General features: G+C 42.5%; 1 protein-coding gene across 4 annotated transcripts in view; it reads left to right on the top strand.

Annotated features, from left to right (window-relative positions):
- GRM3 (glutamate metabotropic receptor 3) overlaps nt 1-19893 on the top strand; it is a 104312-nt gene that overhangs the window by 32854 nt on the left and 51565 nt on the right. Inside the window, exon 2 of one of the 4 annotated variants that reach the window (XM_005489291.4) lies at nt 6083-6180. The exons of 2 other annotated variants lie outside the window; for them this stretch is intronic. The gene's annotated coding sequence lies outside the window, so the exon portion shown is untranslated. Of the gene's footprint in view, nt 1-6082; nt 6191-19893 lie in introns of all 4 variants that reach the window. One more of the 4 variants, XM_014268632.3, reaches the window with a different exon arrangement.

Raw genomic sequence — 19893 nt, 5'->3', positions numbered from 1 at the left:
AGACCCCTGAGCACATTTGTATGAAGATTAGACATTGTTTCTTTTCTCCTTTTCTCTTTGAAGTCTTTTCTTCAAAGATTGCAGCTCGCTGTTCAGACTGCACAAATCCTCTCTTGACAGAGCCGGCTTTTCTCTGCACTCTCAGAGCTTTGAGTCTGACTCTGCTCTCCCTTACTCTGCTCTGTGCCCCATCAAAGAACGGAGAGATTGTCAGCACCACCTCGCTGCCAGTGGGGAGGAGAATCAAACCCTTTGCCAAGTACATCAAGTGAATTGCTCACCCCCTGTGGGGAAAATTTACCACCCAACAATGCAGTAATTGATATTGATGGTGTGTGTTGTTCACATTTCAATTTTTTAGAAACTTGTTTTTTTCAGGATTGTGAGAAGCCAGGTTACAGTGATCAAAGGTCGAAGCCTTATTTCCCTGTAAAACAACTTCCCTGGGGCTATGCCTGATGTGGGAAGAAATTTGTGGTTTTGGAAAGAGATTTATACAGGGCATGTACTTAAACTAAAAAAAGACCAAAGATACTAAATTACAGGAGTGAGATTTTCTTCTTATTTACACACCTATGAATTGTAAGCAACTGCTCAGATGCTGGAGAAATGAGCTCATCCACAATTTTAGTAGGAGTGGTGAGTGCTGGGCCCATAGAAATGCAGCTGAATTCTTAATGTTCACACCTTAGTTGAACTTCTTACTTCTCTCCTCTCAAGCTGTGCTCCTCTGACCTTGTCATGAAACAATATTTTGCTACTTCTTTTCTAATGAAAAAAGGAAGGAGAAGTGTTTGCTTTTCTTTTCTATCTTGTTGAACTAATTTTGGGAAGGGAAAATGGAAGAAAAGAAAAAGAACATGGAAAGCAAAGACAAGTATAATTCCTATAATCCAGGAATTCTTTTTTTTTACGGTTTGGGATAAATAACCCCCATTAGTGAGAAATTAAAAAACTAATATTTTATAATTTAACTAATATAAAAACCTATAATTCACAGAATGCTCTAGCTGTGTGCAGAGCTGAATTTCAGGGTCTTGGTGTTAAATAGTACAAATCTTCAGATATTCCTGCTGCTGCCTCTGCTCTCAGCTGCCCTCCCTCAGTGACCACTGCTGACAACCTGTGTGTGAGTTAATGAGTGACTCCCTCACTGCTGAGGTGAATTAAACCTTTACCATCCAGTCCAATTCTTGTACATTAAGTTTCTACTCAGTGTGATCATGGTGATGACCCAAGACAAGCAATGGGATAAGAGGAAACAATGTTCTACAGTTTGCCAAAATTGACACCTTTCCATGTGGTAACATCATGGTTTTAGCCAAATCACTGCAAGCCATGGCAGAAGCCTTCACACTGAAAATACATGGCTGTATGTTCGGTGATGCAAATATTTCATTTTCACACTGCCTTGCTCATTAGCAAGTACCTTAAAAGTAGCCCAAACTCTCATAGGCATTAGAAAGTACCAGAGGAGGGAAGTGTCTTGCCCAAGACATCAGGGCAATGACAGAAGAGTAGAGTAGAGTATTCTCTGGAGTAGAGCCTGGAGCACACATACATCCCACCTTCAAACCACTCTTTATGTTACACTGATCCCCAGTTTAGTGTCCCAACTGCTCTAGTCATGCCCTCTTAATCATTCTCGACTTTTATCTCATATAATTTCACAGAAATTTCCTTTCGTAGCCTGACAAAGGAAATATTTCCAACTCTTATTATGAATCTTTTATTTCTTTCTCCCAAAATATTCAATGCACAGACCAGTAATTTTGGGTCACTTGTTAGAACTGGCCCTCTGAGCCCCGTATACCTCCTTCACCCACCTTGAATATTCCCAGCACAGCCCTGTGGTGGCCCAACGTGCCGGATACACGAGTGCAACTGCACCAGCAGAGCTCTCTCCAGGGGCCACAGGCCAGATGAGAAGGAGCCAGGGAAGGAGGGTCACAGCTGAATATCTTTGCCCAAGGGAAAGCAGACCAAAGAATACAAAATGTCGGCAGAGGGCATGCTGCCCTTGATTGAGCCCCCGCTGGCTGGAAACCCAGAATTAACAACACCAGCAACAACAAGAAAATTAGTAAGGCTTGCCAGCTGGGGAGAGACATCTGGCTAGTGATCAGAGGGGCATGTGAGTCAATTAATCCATCTCCGAGCTGGATTAGCACATTGAAACATGCTTCCCTTCACTGCTGCACAGGGACCTGTTGAATGAGCTGTAAAGATGAATGGAACTAAAGAAATTTCATTTAGATGAAGAAAAATGGCTCTGAAGAAGTGGGTGGGTGGTTTTTACATGCCTTATGTGCTGCAAGAATTAAGCACAACTCAGAGAATTTAGGGCATGAAACAGCCATTTGGATACAAAAGCTCTTGCATTTCAGATCTCATTGATTTAAAATTTGTATCTAGATATCTGCCAATTTATTTCTCATGTTTATAGCATATCCAGGAAAAAGATACTACTGCTCAGGAAAAATAACTCTTTCAGCCCATTCTTTCACAACTGTGGTGAATCAAGTTGCTGTCGCCACAGAAGCTATTCCTGGGCTCTTTTGCTATTAAAATGGAATGGCAGGACTGTTGCTCAAGGGTATCTTGCTGCATTTAGATCTGGAGAGATTGAGACTCAATCTCCACCTTCTCTGTCATTGCAGATCAATGGGATATGGTCTTCTTAAATACTTTTCAGATTGTCAGAGATAGGACCTGAAGGGATGAGTTTGGTCACTGAGTTCAGTTCTTGCTGTCATGAACCATCAGGTCATATTATCCCTTCTTTGGAATTCTGCCGCTCCCTCTTAAATTTTGCTTTTTTGACTGTTATTCCTGCAGTCAGAAACCTTTTCCAAAACTTCATTCCTCTGCTGTTTAGAAACTTCTTTATAATTTCCATTGTCTGTTTATTCAGGATCAGGTTACAGTCATTTGTTCTAATTCCAGAAATGTCTTTTACTCTCCTCCCTTCCGAGTAATCAGACCCCTGAGGTGTCCATGGATAGCTGTCAAAAACTTCAGTTTTCCTTTTACTAAGCTAAACAGGTTCTGTCCACATTTGTTCTCTCCTAAAACAGCCCCATCAGTCCCCTGTGTTTTGCAGTAGTCCTTCTCTGTACCTACACCTACTTCAATTATTGTTTTCATAATACATGGATAGTATACAAGTTTCAAATTATATCCTGTGCAATGGTAGTAACACCACCTTGCACCTGCAGAAAATACCCTTTCTGTCTGTACTCTGGAAGTTGTATTCACTGACTGGGAGCTTCCAACTTTAGGAAAGTGTGAGGAATTTCAGTTAGTGCGTGGAAGTTTATACTTGAGACCTGGTAGGAAGAGGCACATGAGTTTTCTCAACAGGGGCATGGTGCCCAGGGACAATCTTGATGCAGCCATTAGCAAAGCAAATTGAGTGCTAGGATGCATCAGGGAAGATTTCTCCAGCAGAAGTGGTGAGGACTCTTTGTGTTACTAATGAGCTAAACAGTGCCAGTGAAAAGACATTGACAATATAATCCTGATTGCCCATAGTGAGAAATTGCTTGAATGATCCCTGGGGTTCTTTTGGGGTGTGGCATTGTTCTGAATAATTCATTGATGTGTGGGGGGACTTAGCACATAGTGGGGAACACTCACCAGGTATATTTACAGCATGGGCCCCCTTTTCCAGAGGCTGGCAGAGGCAGCTGGATGAGTGCCCACTACTGTGGCCCAATGATCTCATTGCCTCAGGGTGGTCCCACAGAAGTTTGATTTATGAGACCAGACACAGCCATACACATGAGGGTGCAGCTCCTCAAGGCAAGGACTGTGCACAGTTCTGATTTTCTGTACTGATGGCAGAGGAGCTCAAAGATCGAAGCTACAGCTCCTGAACAGTGACAGACGCCAGAATATGGTTATGTCATTTAATGGCTATAACAGTCTCCAGCCACAGAGGTTTGTCCAATTTAACTCTCCCAACACAGCTCCTGGGAAGAGGCTGGAGACCACCTTAGCCCCAGCAGCATTCACATCAGATCTGTGGGATGGGACCTGCCAGTTCTGGAGCTCCAGAGATTTTCTCTGAAATGGCACAGCACAGCTGTGTCAGATGGTATCCAGATCAGAGTGGTCCATGACCCATCCTATTTGCTAAGATAATTTCAGCCAAACTGGCTCAGATATACTGAAGAACTACCTTGGTGATCAAAAGAATCCAGAATTAACTCTATGAGAGTAGGAAAAACCGATTTTGAATGCTTTTGAAAAATCTCCTTTATATTCAAAGAGAGCTTTATGTACAGAAACTGTCCACAGCCCCTGGGAATTTGGTTCTCAATTTCTTTAACTGGAGCATGTCAAATAATTTCAGCTGTCACATGTCATGTCTGAGAGACCATGAGCTTTGACACAATATGTGTCAAATATACCTTCAAAGAAAGCAGCACTTCTCTGGGAGGTAATGACAATTGCTGAGCATGATTTCCTTCTGAATAAATATGAAAACTTCACAGACATCAGTCAAAAAAAATTAACTCTCCTCAAAGCCATTTCATAAGAAATGCCTCCTTTCCTCTGTCTCTGCTACCTCTCTCCTCTCTCACGGAAAATGCCAAAGTGGATAAGTTCAGGACTTACCTCTCAGAAAAACAAGGGACCTAGAGGAAAGAAAGCTAAAATCCACAAGTATCTGTACATAACTGGGTTGTATGAAGTTGACAGACATCTTGTCCCTATTGCTGTGGTGTCTCTCAGTGTCCATTTCTGGCTATTGACTGTTCTCCAGGAGACAGTCCCAGAGATAAAGAGGGAAGGACTCCCTCTTGGAGAGTGTTTGAAGCCTATTGCAAGGAGCATGTCACCTCTTTAGCACCCCTGCTTGCACTTAAACTATACTGCTTAAAATACAGTGTTTGTCAGACATTCGGTTATCTCCTCCAGGAGAGGAACCAGGAAGGAGAAGAGAAGCACTTCTCCACTTTCTCTTTAAGTACAATGAAAAGACTCAGACCCAGTCCCCAGTTCAGGACCTGTTCAGATCAGAGATCCAACAAAGCAAACCCCTCTTTGTTAGGGGACCACCAACAGTTCATTTAAAAGGAAATGTAATTTTAAAAGTGATCATAAATAGATATGTGCACTTGAAAATAAGGATTTCAACATGAAATGCAGTTAGATATAAATAGAAGACAATCTAAATTTGTGGATTTTATAAATACATCCAAACTTACTCTCAAAGCCCATGAATTTGGTGAAAGGACTCCAATATTTTTCACATAACCGGTGGGGAGTATGGGACTTACAGGGACAAAGAAATGTCCCTGCACTCACACTTCACAGAGATCTATGAATTCCATTGAGATTTCATGATCAGCAGATGATAAGTTAATCATGATGAGAGAAAAGAGTCAATTAGGACAGCTCTAGGAGCATGAAATAGATGTAAATATCCCATTATAGCCATTAAGCAATATTCCTTCAATATGGCACAGCAAGAGGCACAGGAAAAAGACCAAGGAAAGACAAACCTGGCCAAGCTGGCTGTCACCCATGCCAAGTGCAATTGTAGAACTGTTTGCTGCCAGCAAACACAAACCACCAGCAGTGGCCATCTCAGAAGTGAGAAGTCCCTGGTTCAGGAAGGAAAAACAAATTAGTGTTTTAAATTTACCTGCAAACTGTCCTGATTTTACTCGACTCTAAAATAACCTGTATATTCTAAAAAGAAAGTGCTCTTGAAGAGAGATTTTTAGCCTGTTTGATAGGATATTCAACAGAAACTCTGGGAATAATAAAGGAGTGCTTAAAGCAGATTGCCTGCCTCATTCAGCTGTGTTATGGAGCTGATCCAAAGACACCCAGGAACTTTAAAAGGTGCTGGAGCTGGCCCATCAGTTTCTAGTACTAATAGGAACCGAGCTGTTAGTGTTTTTGCATGACATCCTGTAAGGAAAATCGCTGGCATTTGGCTTACTCGGGAGATTTCACCATCTGTTATTGTAGAGACCCAATAATGATACAAAACACAAATAAGCAAAAAAAAAAAATGTCTAACACTCTGTCAAAGTTAGTGAGGTCTTAACATATTCCTGCGCAGGTAGAGAATTTGCTGGAGGAGAATCAACAGAGCACCGGGCTCAATTACATCCGAGTTTTCTGTGTAAGACCTGTCAAGCAACTCCCATCACCACGTCTGTAAGTGAGCGTGAGTAATGGGTTTTATTTAAATTCATCTGGTGTTTGCTACCTACACCCAGACAGATAATGGACAGATAGCAGAACAATGATCATTAAGAGGCTATCACTTAATTCTTGTTTTATTCTGCAGCTTGCCTGCCTTCATCTGTCTTCCCTTCTGAAGAAGTGAACACGTTCCTTCTGTCTCAGATGGAAATGCAATGGCCTATTATGCATTCATCACAAGTTTTCCATTTTCCATCCAAAATCATGACAGTGATACAAATATGAAAGCCCACAGAATTTGTTTCCAAAAGCATTCAGCTCCACGCATATGTGTTTATCTTTCTGCAATTGAATTTCTTATCCCCCAAAACACACAGTCAACTTCCTTCTAAGTGGCAAATATAACATTTAAGGAGTTTATTTGTCTTGCTGAAAACAATAGGTATTAAGTATGGTGGTAAGGGCAGAGCATCCTACAAAATATTGGAGAAATCTGTTGGTTCACTGCAGTTCTATTGATTTAAGAAACACAAAGGGATTATGCTGAACAAGATGAAATGGGAAATTAAGTAGCATCATGTGAATGTAGTGGTAAAGCATCTTACATACTCTCATCACTGTCAGCTTCCTGCAGGACAAAAATGTGTATTCAGACCTGAAAAAGTTGGGAAAGGACCCCTGTGTCCTTCCAATGCAGGTATTGGTAAGCATTCCTTGCCCTAGCTATCTGAATTCCTTTGGGTTTCAGGAGGCTGTCAAAGCCTTACAAGTTGTGAATGCTGTTGTGCAAGTAAAATTAATGACTCCTGTTCTGCTTCCCATATTTAAAGCTTTAAATAAGTCTTATTGCTGTGGAAAACATGAGGAGGAGCCGAGGGGCTGTCAGGATGGAATTGTAAATCTTTTGGCATTTGAAATCTCAGACCTGATTGACCTCATGACGGTGCTTCAGACCAGTATTTATCTTGGTGTTGTAAAGCAAGCAAATTACCTTTACCCAGGCATGAATCCCACTTTGCAGTCTGCTGTAACTAACTGGCGTATGAGGCCCAAGTGAAATGCTCCAGTCAAGCAAGTAAACATTGAAAAACAAACAAAAACATTTGCATTTGAGGGAGTATTAAATGTATTCATCATCTGCCCTTTGAGTCTGTGCAAGTGCTGGAGTAAGGAGACAGTAATATGAATAGTTGTAACTCAGTTATTAAATAAAATGGAAATACATGAATAATTAATACAAATAATAACTGGTGCTTGCCCAGCTGGTGCATGCTGAGGTTTTAGCTGGTGCTTGGCAAGGCATGATGGACTAAGGGTAGCTTGGGGAGAAGGCTCCCTTGTAGCCCAGATCCCCAGCACACTGTGGGCTGCAACACAAGCTCAGGGCTGGCTATTTTCAGTGCAGTGAGGAGCTCCCAGCAGCATCCTGCTCATGGCTGTAGGATGAAGCCTGGCCTCAGAAGGCAGAGTCAGCCTGCCAAGCACTCTGCCTATGGTGTCTGTCTAAGCAGCAGCTCCAGCCCAAGGGAACTCAGACTCAATCAATAGGTGCTATTGACACCCGCGTATTTCAGCTGGCTTCCCTGCTCTTCCCCACAGCCATTAGAAAAGCTCTCCAGAAAGCACTTTGGAGCAGCAGCCAAACCCACATTCTCTGAAAATCCCATGGGATTTTCCTAAGGAACATCCATGTGCCCAGGAAGTAGAGGGAGACCTGGAAAAACTGCTAGCTTCTGATTTTCTCTCTATGTGCTTGCAGCAGATGCCCTATTGAATTGTTATTCCACCAGCCCTTTCAGAAGGGAGCAGGTGATAAAATTCTCCAGGGAATATCTCCAGTTTTACCAGCATTCCTTTAGTTCCTGCTTTACCTATCAGCATCCTCTCCCACAACCCAGAAGCTGCCTTTCCTTGCAAGGTATGTCACAGCACTGAAGTTAGGTCTGGGGCATGGTGCCAGCTGAATGAACCTGTCTAAAGCCTGGAGACCATGGGATTCATCCAATGGGCCCAAGTTTCTGCTGCCATCAGAGGCACACCTAATTTACCTCCATACAAAGAGGAACAGAGTGTGCTCACTGACCTGGCTGCTGTGCACTGCAGGGGCGTGTGGAGCGTTCCAAGCATTAATCCTTAGGACACAACTGCAAGGTCACAAAGTAATGTTATCTTCTATTGTCTATAGGTACAGAGAGGTGAGCCAAAGACAGAGGTTAGTCTGAAACCAGATTTCAGTGCTCTGGTTTACCTGCTACACTGAAGCCTTTACAGCAGTTGGAAGGGGATTTTGTGTATTATATTGTGAACCCAAAACCACCAGAAAAAAACAATCTTGTGTGATTTAATGAGTGTAGGAAATATGTGATGTACATGAGTTTTTCTGAGATTTAGGGAAGTCAGTAATTAAGTTAGATCATTATCATACACTCAAAAAGTGCTGAAGGACATCTTCATAGAAAATTCCAGGGTTTGCTCCTTCTCATCAACAACACAATGAGTATTCAGGGCACTTTAAATTGTTCTGACCTATTATCACAGAGCTCTTTTCTCTTGGTTCTGCTGCTGGCTATGCATTTCCCCACAGAAATTAATTATCTTTATGAACAAATAGCTTTGTAAAGGGTGGCCATAGCTGTCTAGTTTAAGTGAGGCAGCAAAGGTAAAGAGAAATAGGTATTAAATGAATGTTTTTGAGGGGAAAAAAATAGCTTTGGATGATGAAAACCTGAAAAAGTGTTTTGGTAACCTATATGGTGTTTACTTTTAGCAGCTATATCAGCCTTTTAACAGGAACCATTTCTTCTTGTGTATGGACTGGGCTGCAATGAAGGTAATACTCCATTGCCTGCAGCTTCTTGTTCTCCTCATTGTTCTTAGGCATTCATGATCTCTGAGAGTTTTATGCTGACACTAGGAAAGAAGTGATCTTTGCTTCTTCTGCCACTGATTCAGGCCATACTTTGTTTTCTCCACAGCTTCCCATTGCTAAAATACAGGGATGGCATTATACCCTGCAATAAAGGGAGTTGTAATTGTGGAAAAATACAAAACCCTGTTTATTGGTTCAGCTGCTGAAAAGAAGAGAGCTGTTCGTAATTCCACGGGGGAAAAAAATTTCCGAGTGTAAGGGTTAGGTGTTCAAAACTGGAGAAAATTAGTTGTGTTGTAGGTTTAGCTCCCTGCTGCCTTGCTGATCCATCTGGGACACTCTCAGTCCCTGAGTGAAGATCATGCCATTACTTTGACTCACAGTCTGCACTGAAGCACAGCTAATGCTCTCCTGTAATTGTTTCCTGAATGCTGAAAACAGCAACAAAGCCCACATGCATGCATGCACATATATGCTCACTGCTATGCTTAGCCTGATGGAAATTTTGTAAATTGCTAACCCTGCCTGGAATTGTATCACTTCCAGCCAAACCTCAGCACATTGGTTTGGGCAGCAGAGCTAGGAGTCAAAAATGGGTTCTGTGGAACAGCAGGCTTAACAGCTGAAACCATCAAAGCTCTGAGCCTCCATGCTGGCCAGATGATGAGTTTTTAATTTCTTCCCTGTGGGTCCTCAGATGCAATAGATAAAATAGGAAAAAATTCATACGTCAGTTCTGTTGTTACAGTACTCCTTTACATGTAAATGGAGAAATTCTGCAGCTTCTATCAGAAAAGAAACTAATCAATTGATATATTTCTGTGGACCTACAATAGTTATGTATCTCTCACATGGAGATATCTATCAAAACTCTGAATTTCTTAGTACACCTACTCAAATTCCATATACTTTGTACTAGATGCATAAAATCAGAGAGGCAAGGAGGGAGGAATTTAATTTTACACTTGAAAAATTATGGATCTTTCATTTCTATGCCTCCTCACATTACACTCATATTTAATTTAAGATCTTAAGTGGTTCTAAATAAGCTTCTAAGATTCAGTTTAAGCACAAAATATCCATTCAGGATGAATGAACAATTATGAATATCTGGAACGAGAGAACAAAAAGGGTTTTAACATTAACAATGGGACAGATCCATCAACAAGATAACTGTGATTGACACAAATGGAGCCTCTTTCACTGGTACTTGATTTGGCCATTGCTTTAGACAGTGTTTTATTCCTTGTGATTACAGTCCTAGCTCAAAACAGTCTGTTCATATGAGAGAACTTGTAGTTCAAGTCTATAATACCCTTGACTCAATGCACCAGTGGACCAAAGTCTCATGTTGATAACTGACAGAACTTTTTGAATTTATCTTGAAAAATGTACAAGTTTTCCCTGACTGTGGTGCCTCAAGGATTTCCCATCATGTGGTTGTCTCCAGTCCTAGGTGAGTGGAAATGTAGAGTGTTTTCTGCTTGAGGCTCAGTTCATCAGTAACTTGGGAGAAAGAAGCTGCTGGCATGAAGGAGGGGGAAGGCTTGGAAGAGGAACACAAAGAGGTCACAACCGGAAAAAAAGGAGTGGGATACACCTGGGAGCTGCTGAGGGGCTGAGCTGAGCAGTAATCAATGAAAGCAACAGCTCACAGACTGAAGAAATGGAGCTTTCAGCATTTAAAATGCTATTGTAGCAAACAAACTTCCTGCATGCCAACACCCCGACAGCAGAGTGCCAAGTTAACTCACCAAGTTCATGCTGGACTAACTGGGGCATGCTGTGAAGATAATAAGAGCATTTATCTGTCATGAATGCAAGCTTATGGATTGATAGATCATTTGATCTGTATGACTGTATTATGGATTTGCCATTAGCTTTTATCTTTAGCCATGCTGACAGAATCAAAAAACATATTTATTACACTTGGTGGGTTTTAATCGACTTTGCATTTTTCCTGTGAGTAGAGTTGGAACACAGATAATCTGCAAAATACACTGACAATCTTCCAGTTTATTCTGGTTTATTCATATTTTTTCCAAAAAAACAACTGAAGAGCATATCACAGATGCATTCTCCTGTAAAAGCTTTACATAAGATTTGAAGGAGAATAAACCAGCATTAGCCATAGAAGGGAGAAAGATGCAGTGCAAAAAAAGCTTATCCTCTGGGCTTGATGAAGAAAACAGCTCAAAGCCAGCAAATCAATGATCCCAGAATGAAACTGAAACACTGCCCACAGAAAAAATGGATTTGCAAAATGTGCGTTCTCCCTATTTCACATGGTATTGCTCCTTCTCACAGGGGAGAGCTTTTAGTGCTAAGGCACAAGGTCTGATACTAGCAAGGCCTGATAACATCCAAATAATGTGACAGAGGGACCAAACCTCTGCTACACTGGAAATCTGAGAATGATGAGGAGTCCCTCTTATGGAGATAGCTTTGTTTTTGATGTCTCATGTGACCTGAATGAGTATATGTGGATTTCATCAATACAATCAATAGAGAGCAGGGTTTGAATCAGCCTAAAATAGAAAGGACCTGGAGCTTCTGGGGCTCAGCAAGCTGTCCATGAGCTACAATGCGCCCCAGAAGCCAAGAAGGACAATGATATCCTGGGATGAACCAGAAAAGCATTGCCAGCAGGTCAAGGGAGGTGATCCTGCCCCTCTGCTCACCCCTAGTGAGGCTACATCTGGATATTGAGCCCAGTTTTGGGATGCTCAGTACAAGTGAGAGGGTCAGGCAGAGGCACAAAGATGTTTAAGGGACTGAAGATCTCTCTTACAAGGACAGGCTGAGGGAGTTGAGCCTGTTCAGCCTTGCAGCAGGACAAGAGGCAAAGGGCAGAAACTGATGCCCAGGAAGTTCCACCTGAACATGAGGAAGAATTTCTGTCCTGGGTAGTGACCAAGCACTGGAACAGATTTCCCAGGGAGCCTGTGGAGTCTCCCTCACTGGAGATAGTCAAGAACCATCTGGACACCTCCTGTGCTCTGGAATGACCCTGCTTGAGCAGGGAGTTTGGAGCAGGAGACCCACTGGTCCCTTCTAGCCTGACTGATTCTGTGATTCTGTGAAATTAATTGCAGGCCAACAACTTTGGGCATGTTGGCCTCACTGACTAAAGGAGAACCTGAAAAGTCCACTCCACCCAGGAAATTCCTTTGTCCAGTTCTACAGACCCTGTTCATTGGACATGGAGAGAAATAGGTAGAGCAGTGTGCAATTTATTTCATCTTATTACAGTGTCTACAATATATTTGATGAATCACGTTCTATAATTAACAAATTCCAAGAATAAAGCTGTGCTTACATAACAATAGGGGAGGTTAAAAAGTTAAAGCCTGGGATCCTGCAAGGATGGAGGAGTTCTTGCAGCATGTCCTGGTCTTTTGAAGGCTGTTTTCCTAAGGAAATAAGGCTTATGCAATTACATTAACTGTCAATTCCAATAAAGTTTGAATGCTAGCCAGTGTCAACAAAATCATACAAAATACAGACTTTGAAGATATTAATTTATTACAGGTTTCTTTTTTGGGGAAAGGAAGGTGGCTGAATAAAGGAATGAAAAATGTGATTAAAAGCCCTTGATCAAGAAAGGCTGAGGAGTGAGCTCAGCCACACAGCAAACACCAAAAACCCCTGCAGGAAACCACAGGAAAAGAGGCTTTCCACAGATAGGATGTATCACTATTGTAACCTATCTTACATCAGCTGGAAACTGCCAGATGATGTATCTGTCTTGGAAAAAAAAAAATGCCCTGGTCTTATTCTGTGTCAGAAAGAATACACTCAAACTGGAGCACAAGTGTCACCTGGGGATAGCCTGTGTTTGAGTGACATCAGGGAAAGCTTGGCTCTGAATTCAGCAAACCCTGATTTCACGCCTTGCAGACTTGTTGTAGACAGGAAAGTTACAGGTAGGGCACAGTCAAAGCAGTCAGCAGCTTATCCAAACCAGTGAGAATTCCTCTGGTCAGGAGTATTGGCCATCTTTGACACCTTCTTTTTGCAAATGTGGATGTCACTTCTACAACCTACCAGGATGTACCAAAACCGTGCAGCCTGTGATAAGAGTAGGCTGTTACTCAAGTGTTGTCTTCATTTTACATTGGAGAGATGCCACAGGAGTTCCCATTTTAAATCTTGTCACCTGCTTTCACAGGCCTCCCCTGTTTTCCATGCGTATTCCTGGGTGGAATAGGGAGAGGCAGATGCTGGCTATGCTGATTTTGCTTTCCTGAGAAAAGGTAGCTGAGCCTGAGCCATGAAGGGAGGGTATCTCACTGCTGACAAACTGAGTGTGATAGCCCTGAAAAGCACACAAGGTCATTCAATTTGAAACTTAGGGAACTGCGTTTCTTTCTCCCTGCAAGCTGTCATGTAGCTTAAAGATCTAGAATTTTGTCAAAGATATCTGCCCTGGAAAATGAATTTCAAAATTTCCCCTCAAGTTCCTTCACTTTTTCCATGCTTTTTATCCTTCTGTAATTCCCTTCTTCCCAGTCACTTTTCGTGAGACCCCCCCCAGATCTTGTCCCCACTCTCAGCACATCCTGAGCTGTTTGCTTCCTGATTTTTCTACTTGCTCAAAGACCCCTCTGCAGTTCATCATATGTGATGTAGGGCCCTTTGCCTCCCAGAGGCATGACACTGGCATGTGGATAGCACCACAGCCCTGGGAAAAACAGTCTCCAGAGATGATTCTTCTCCATCATCTTCCTCTCCATGAAACAAGCTGTGGAACTGGAAGAATATGCCTTTGAGGGGAGTGCAGCCTGATTCACAATCTGGCATGTACAATTCCTAACCTACTTTTTTTTCTCATGCACCTGGTCTTGTGGTTTCTCAGCTCTCCTTTTTCAATTGCTGCCTGACAGGAGAATTTGAGGCAATTATCACAGAATGGCTTTTATTGTGTGCCTGCTGCCATGAGGATGGCTCTGCCTTCCTGTGGTCAGTAGAAATGTTGGCAATCATGAAGTTTCTCCCCAGTCAAAGCCAGAAAGTGCAAGCAAAGCAATGAAATCCTCACCTCTGGTTCAGTTTTGTTAACAAATACAACTAGTGACTCTTGGCCAGTTCTTGAATTCTTTAATGGGATTATTATTCATTCATGCTGGCCTCGGTGAAATTTGGGATACAAGTATTAATCTTAGATTGCAATGAGAATTGTAATAACAAGAGAGCTTGTTATTACAAGGCACAGAGGCCACACAGAAAGAATATCCAGTCCTGATCCTCCCAAAATAAATCAGATCTAACTCCTCCTGGAGTGAGGCAGAGTACATCCTTACTGTGGACTGTGCCTTCCAAGAAATTATAAGCCTCTATACAAACATCCATGCAAAGCAGTTTTAACTCTTCCTTGACCAAAACTCTTGGTCTGCCTCTAGTGAGGGATGAAGGGAGCACAGTTAACACCTGGGCTCATCCTGCTTAGCTTTAGGTTCCAAAGGAGGACCCTCACTTTCGATGACTAAAATTAGATATGAACATTTCTCTGAATATTTTTTGCCAATTTCGTATTTCATCCAAAGCAAAGGATCATCACCATAGAGTAACCATAGAATGATTTGGGCTGGAAGGGATCTTAAAAACCATTTAATTTCAACTCTCCGAGCAAGTCCCAGCCAATTGAACACTTCTAGCAATGGGGAGTTCACAGCTTCTGTGGGCAACCTGTCCAAGTGCCTCCTCACTCTCACAGGAAATAATTTCTATATCTAATGTTTCATCTACTCCCACTCATGCCCTCCCATAAAGTCCTTCTCCTTCCAGACCTTTCATTTTGGCTTATATACAATGTGACCTTATATAAGAACGTAGGACAAAGTTTGCACAGGCTTTAGAAAAACATGAATTCACCAGGAATTGTTGAGTGTATTCATGTTTGTCTTTCATCTTCTTTGTCATTATGTCAGAGATTTGGCACCACAGAGCAACTCCTTGCAAGGAGAAGTGTCACAGACATGCACTGTGCTCCATCCAACAGCTCAGCTGGGCCTTCATCAGAGCACCAGCACTGTTCCAGATGCTCTAAATAGGGCCTGTGTCTTTCCTTCCCTTCATTAGCAAGGAAATCCCTATCACACTCCCAGGCCATGAATTATTCTGGCAGAGGGATTGAGGACCAAGCTGGGTGGACTGCAAATTCAGTTCTGTGGCCAACCAGATGGCTGAAAGTCCATTTACTGTCAGCACAGAAAAGAATAAAGACAAAGGCAGTGCTAGAGAAAGCTGTTTCCTGCACAGTGCTGGGCAGAAGGTGACAGAATACAAGTGGGAAGGTCCCCAGGGTGTCCTGAAGCAATCAGTGAATGGACACACAATGAGCCACAAAACCATGCATGGCTTTACCCAGTGTCTCATCTCTTCTTTCATAATTTGTGCTAAATGCTTCTCTAAATTTTGAGTTAAGCTGTTGTTGCCATAGCAATGGCCATTTAGAGTGAGAGGATGCAGTGTATGTGTTGGGGGTGTGAGGTTCTGGCTCCTCTCATAAAAAATATATGTCTGCGTGCACATACACTGCTGTGGAGCTGCATGAGAGGAGCCAAGCAAGCATTTGTATCAGATGGGATGGAAAGAGGAGAAGCTTTGTGCAGGTTGGAGCTGTTTGTTCCAGGATGCACCTGCAAAGAGCTGAGTACTGAACTGAAATGAATATGAGTGATAACTGACTGACATTTCATTTCTTAGCAGTAGAAGTCATTCTCTTGCTCAGGACAAGGCATGTTCATTGCTGCCTTCATGAGATAAATCTTTGCAGGAACAGGAAAAATTTGCTTTGTCTGGTTTATTTTCATTAAAAATAACTCTTGCTGCTGGCTCTTTAACAGGAAATGCTTTTAAGCAATCTACTCCCACTGTTGATACAAGTTTATTTACCAGGGCACAGGCTGAAAAAAAGTCAATAAATAATGCAGGCATTATATTACCTAATTTTAGATCCACTTCGAAGATTTTTCAACATACTTCTAAAATTTTTCAACTCTCCTAGCACTAGCATTTTTAGTGGTCACAGCAAGAGAGATTCAGAACTTGTGAGATTTATTCCTCACTTTATGCCACTTCACTGTTGGGTGAGGAAATGTCTTTAATAGTTACAGCTAGGGCAAGATCCCCTCATATCCCTGAGCCTCTTCCCTGAGGACTTTGGCAGAGTTCCATCTTTCTCCAACTAAATTTGGCTTACAAGTGGAGTTAAGCATCGCCTTGATCAGCAAGTGCAGGCAGGGTCTGAAGTGTTTCAGGAATTCTCATCCTGAGTGAGGTTTAGGTACCTGAAGCACTGATGAAGAAGGACAGTCCATTTGTGTCACTGGCTGGGCCTCAAGTCCCACATTTTAAGTCTCATATTTGACTGATGGTGAACAGCATTTTTAAAGTCCATAAATTCATAGCAGGGCATCCAAGTTTGATAATGTAGCCATAAACTTCTGTGGCATATCTTGTCCCTCCATGAGCCCAGACAGGGTCATGAATCAGAATTAACATTCTGGGTTCCTATAAGAATACCTGATTTTAACTTTGAATATAATCTAGGGCCCAAAAGAGAGCCATAAATGTGAGTATTTTTGAAGTATAGCTCTGTATTTGCCTGTTTCTCAGTAAATAGCAGTCACCAACTCCTGCTCCCTGTCAGTGACATAAGGACACACCTAGGGCATGGCTAGACTGAGCTATTGTTTCCACTTCCAGTGGTATTTTCTGGTGGAGGTGAGGCAGTCTGTGCCTCTCTTTGCTGACTGGAAAAGAAAAAGGCAAAGAGGATCTATCAGCCAGCAACCCCACAGGCTTCAGTAGTTTACTGATTTACAGCAGCTGCAAAACAAATCCTGTAAAATTTTTAGTACAATCCCGTTCCCACAAATAGCTGAGGGCAGCTTTTGTTTCCAGCAAACTTCTGAGACTTTTGTGCTTAGAACTATGAAGGCAGTAAGCACAATTCACTATCAATTATGTTTTATTAATGTTTTTTTAATACACGCTACAGCCCAATAATCATGGAGCTGTTCAACAATGTTGATATAAGTCAGCTAATAGCAGGATGTAATTTGTGGCCGTCTCTGCTCACTTACAAAACACTTGCTCCGTTAATTGTGATTTCACACTCTGCTGAATGCTGTTGCCTGGAGGTAACATTCATCTGATGGAAGAGTTACCAGCCTGGGCTCTGGGGGAGGGTGTAGGAAAGGATCATTTCAACAGAGGCTACTGTTATTACATTTTTAATTCCTTTTATATTTAAAAAAGGAAAGAAAACAACTAAACATAAAAAAGCTACCACCCACTGCTAAATAGGACTTAAAAACCTGAATGCTCTTTCCATGTTTTGATCCCTTTCTATTGCTTTGTGTTGTTACCAGGAGCATGACAAAACAAGTGGCCATTAGGTGAAACCCTGTCAGGGCAATCAGGCACCTACCTTGACCTTATATTGCAGATGATGGGAAAACCCAAAGAAAAGCCTGTATTCTCATTAGAAATGTTTTCATGCCTTTGGGGGTCCCAGAGACACCTGGGGACTTGCTTAACCAGAATAGGCAGGAGATTCTCCTGGAGAAGGTCAGAAAGGTTGCCATGTGATAGTGAGCAAGTTGAGCAGATGGAATCTCATCACTGAATGGCTCGTCAGGGGTGATGAGACAAGAGCTGAGCCCTGCACAGGCAGGGGCAAGGCAGCATCTCCTGCTCTAAGGGCTTACAGTGAATATGGCAGAGGGAGAAATATTGCCTCTGTCAAATGAGAAAAACCATCTTAACATGGAAAATTTCCAGCTGAGTGTTTGGTATGGCTGTGGCAAACTGGAGATACAGCTCAGACCAGACAGTGATGGGAGCACCAGACTGGGAAGGTTTTTATTGACTCATCACTAAATTGGAGCAAGGGAGAAGGAGCCACAGAGGGGACTTTGCCCACTGTTGGCCATCACCTCCACTATTCCAGTTTCTCCCATCCTGACCAGTGATGTGGAGAGCTCCAAGCCAGGCTTGAGTGCTGCTGCCTGGGGGTCCAAGCAAGGACTGAGTCCCATCAGAGCAGGCTGGGTGGCAGCAGAAGTCACCACACGTACAACCAGAGAGGAAAAAGGGAGCACACTGCTGTCCTGTGAGGCTGGTGGGACTCTGAAGCTGCCTGTGCTGCCAGCCAAAGCCTCAACAAAAACAGTATTAGCAAAGGACTCTCTGCCCTCCACATATGCAGAGGCTCAGCCATATTTTCTGTACTGCCAAAATATGAGGAAAACATCTTGGCACAATAGCATGAGTGAAATCTGGCAGCTCACTCTGACGTGAGCCCATAATACCCAGGCAGAGCTCCTCAGCTGGAATGCAGGTTCAGGGGAGATGCAGCCTCAAGGAAAACCCTGCAGGCATTGCAGAGAGCTGAGAAGTGATTAGGGGCACAAAGCAGCAACGATCTGTGTGGGCAGAAAAGAAATAGATGGTAAAGAATCAATTAAGAGGGAAAGGTTAAATACGTGTCTAAAGAGTAAATGCACAGATACTCCTTGAGGGACTGTACTTTGGATGGTGTTAACTTCACTTAGTTAAGCTTCACTTGCATTAAGCACAAGTGTTAAAGCTTCTCTTAGCTAAATATTTCATCCCCAGGACATGACACTGGAAACATCATGGTTTACTCTGGACAAGATTGTTCCTCACTTGTGCCATCACCTCTCTCACCCAACATTTGACATTGCTGACCTTATCCTGGTGCTGGTGCTCCCCCACACCACCTAGGAGGAGTAATTGCAGTGACATCCACAGGTCACAGAAGCCAGCTGCTCCTTTGTCCCCAAAGGCTTTATATTCTCATTTTTTCCATTTCCATGCCTTTCTGGGATCACAGGTGAAGGCTGAGACTAAAGCCAGCTAACACACAATCAATAAGCACACAGCCTTGCCTGCTCTTTGCAGTCACTGCTGGTGGGCTCTCAGCTGTCACCAGAGCCTGGGAGAAATGAGCAGATGGACAAAAAGCAGTAGGATTCAGCTGATTCCAAAGGAGACAGAAGGGAAGATGGTGGGACTTTCAAAGGTCTAACCCTGCATTACATCAAGATCATTACACCACAAATTGTCCAGATGGCACAGAGCCTCAGGCTCACGGCTGGACTCCTCAGTGCACTTGAATGTACTCATTGTCAGAGCAGGGAGAAACTCCAGTGATTTAGGAGCCTGCGTGGCCTGACCCAGAGCTCTGCCTCTGGTGGCCTGCTAATTGTAACTCCCTCTCCTGAGACCAAACTCACTTTGGAAGAGCTCAGACAGTGCCAAATGCTCTCAGGTATTTTAACAAATAACAAAGATTCATTTTCCACACCATATTAATATCTGGCTATCTTCAGGGGCCCCTTGTTCCTCACCAGGCTGAATTAATACCTCTAGTTCTAATCTATAAAGTTATTTAATATCTGGAAACTTAAAGAGTAACACGTCAAAGACATCTGTTTTCCCGAGTGATTAATATTTTAAATCCTTTTTTCTGAAACAGGATATCATAGATCTCTGAGGGGAGGGCTGGGCATCTGCTCTATGTTGACATTGTAGAAAACATAAAGCATCAAATGTTGATGCTAACACAGTGCAAATAGTAACACAGTGTTCTGAATTTTTCTTCTTGTTCTAAAGCAATAGAATATAAATTTTTATTTTAAGACTGGTGATTTACTCCTACTCTGATGTATTTTCTCTTGCTTTATATGTCTTTATACTGAAATTTTCCCTAAATTTTTAGGGCTTTTCAAACTCTTTTACAATATACGAGACATGGCATGAACTTGTATGGTTTGTAGCCTCATGCCGCTGCTGGTGCTAATTGCAATAATTGATGTTTTTCA

This window comes from Zonotrichia albicollis, chromosome 4 (genome assembly GCF_047830755.1).
Source record: "Zonotrichia albicollis isolate bZonAlb1 chromosome 4, bZonAlb1.hap1, whole genome shotgun sequence".
Lineage (NCBI taxonomy): Eukaryota > Metazoa > Chordata > Aves > Passeriformes > Passerellidae > Zonotrichia > Zonotrichia albicollis.
This window is presented reverse-complemented; position numbering and strand designations above follow the sequence as displayed.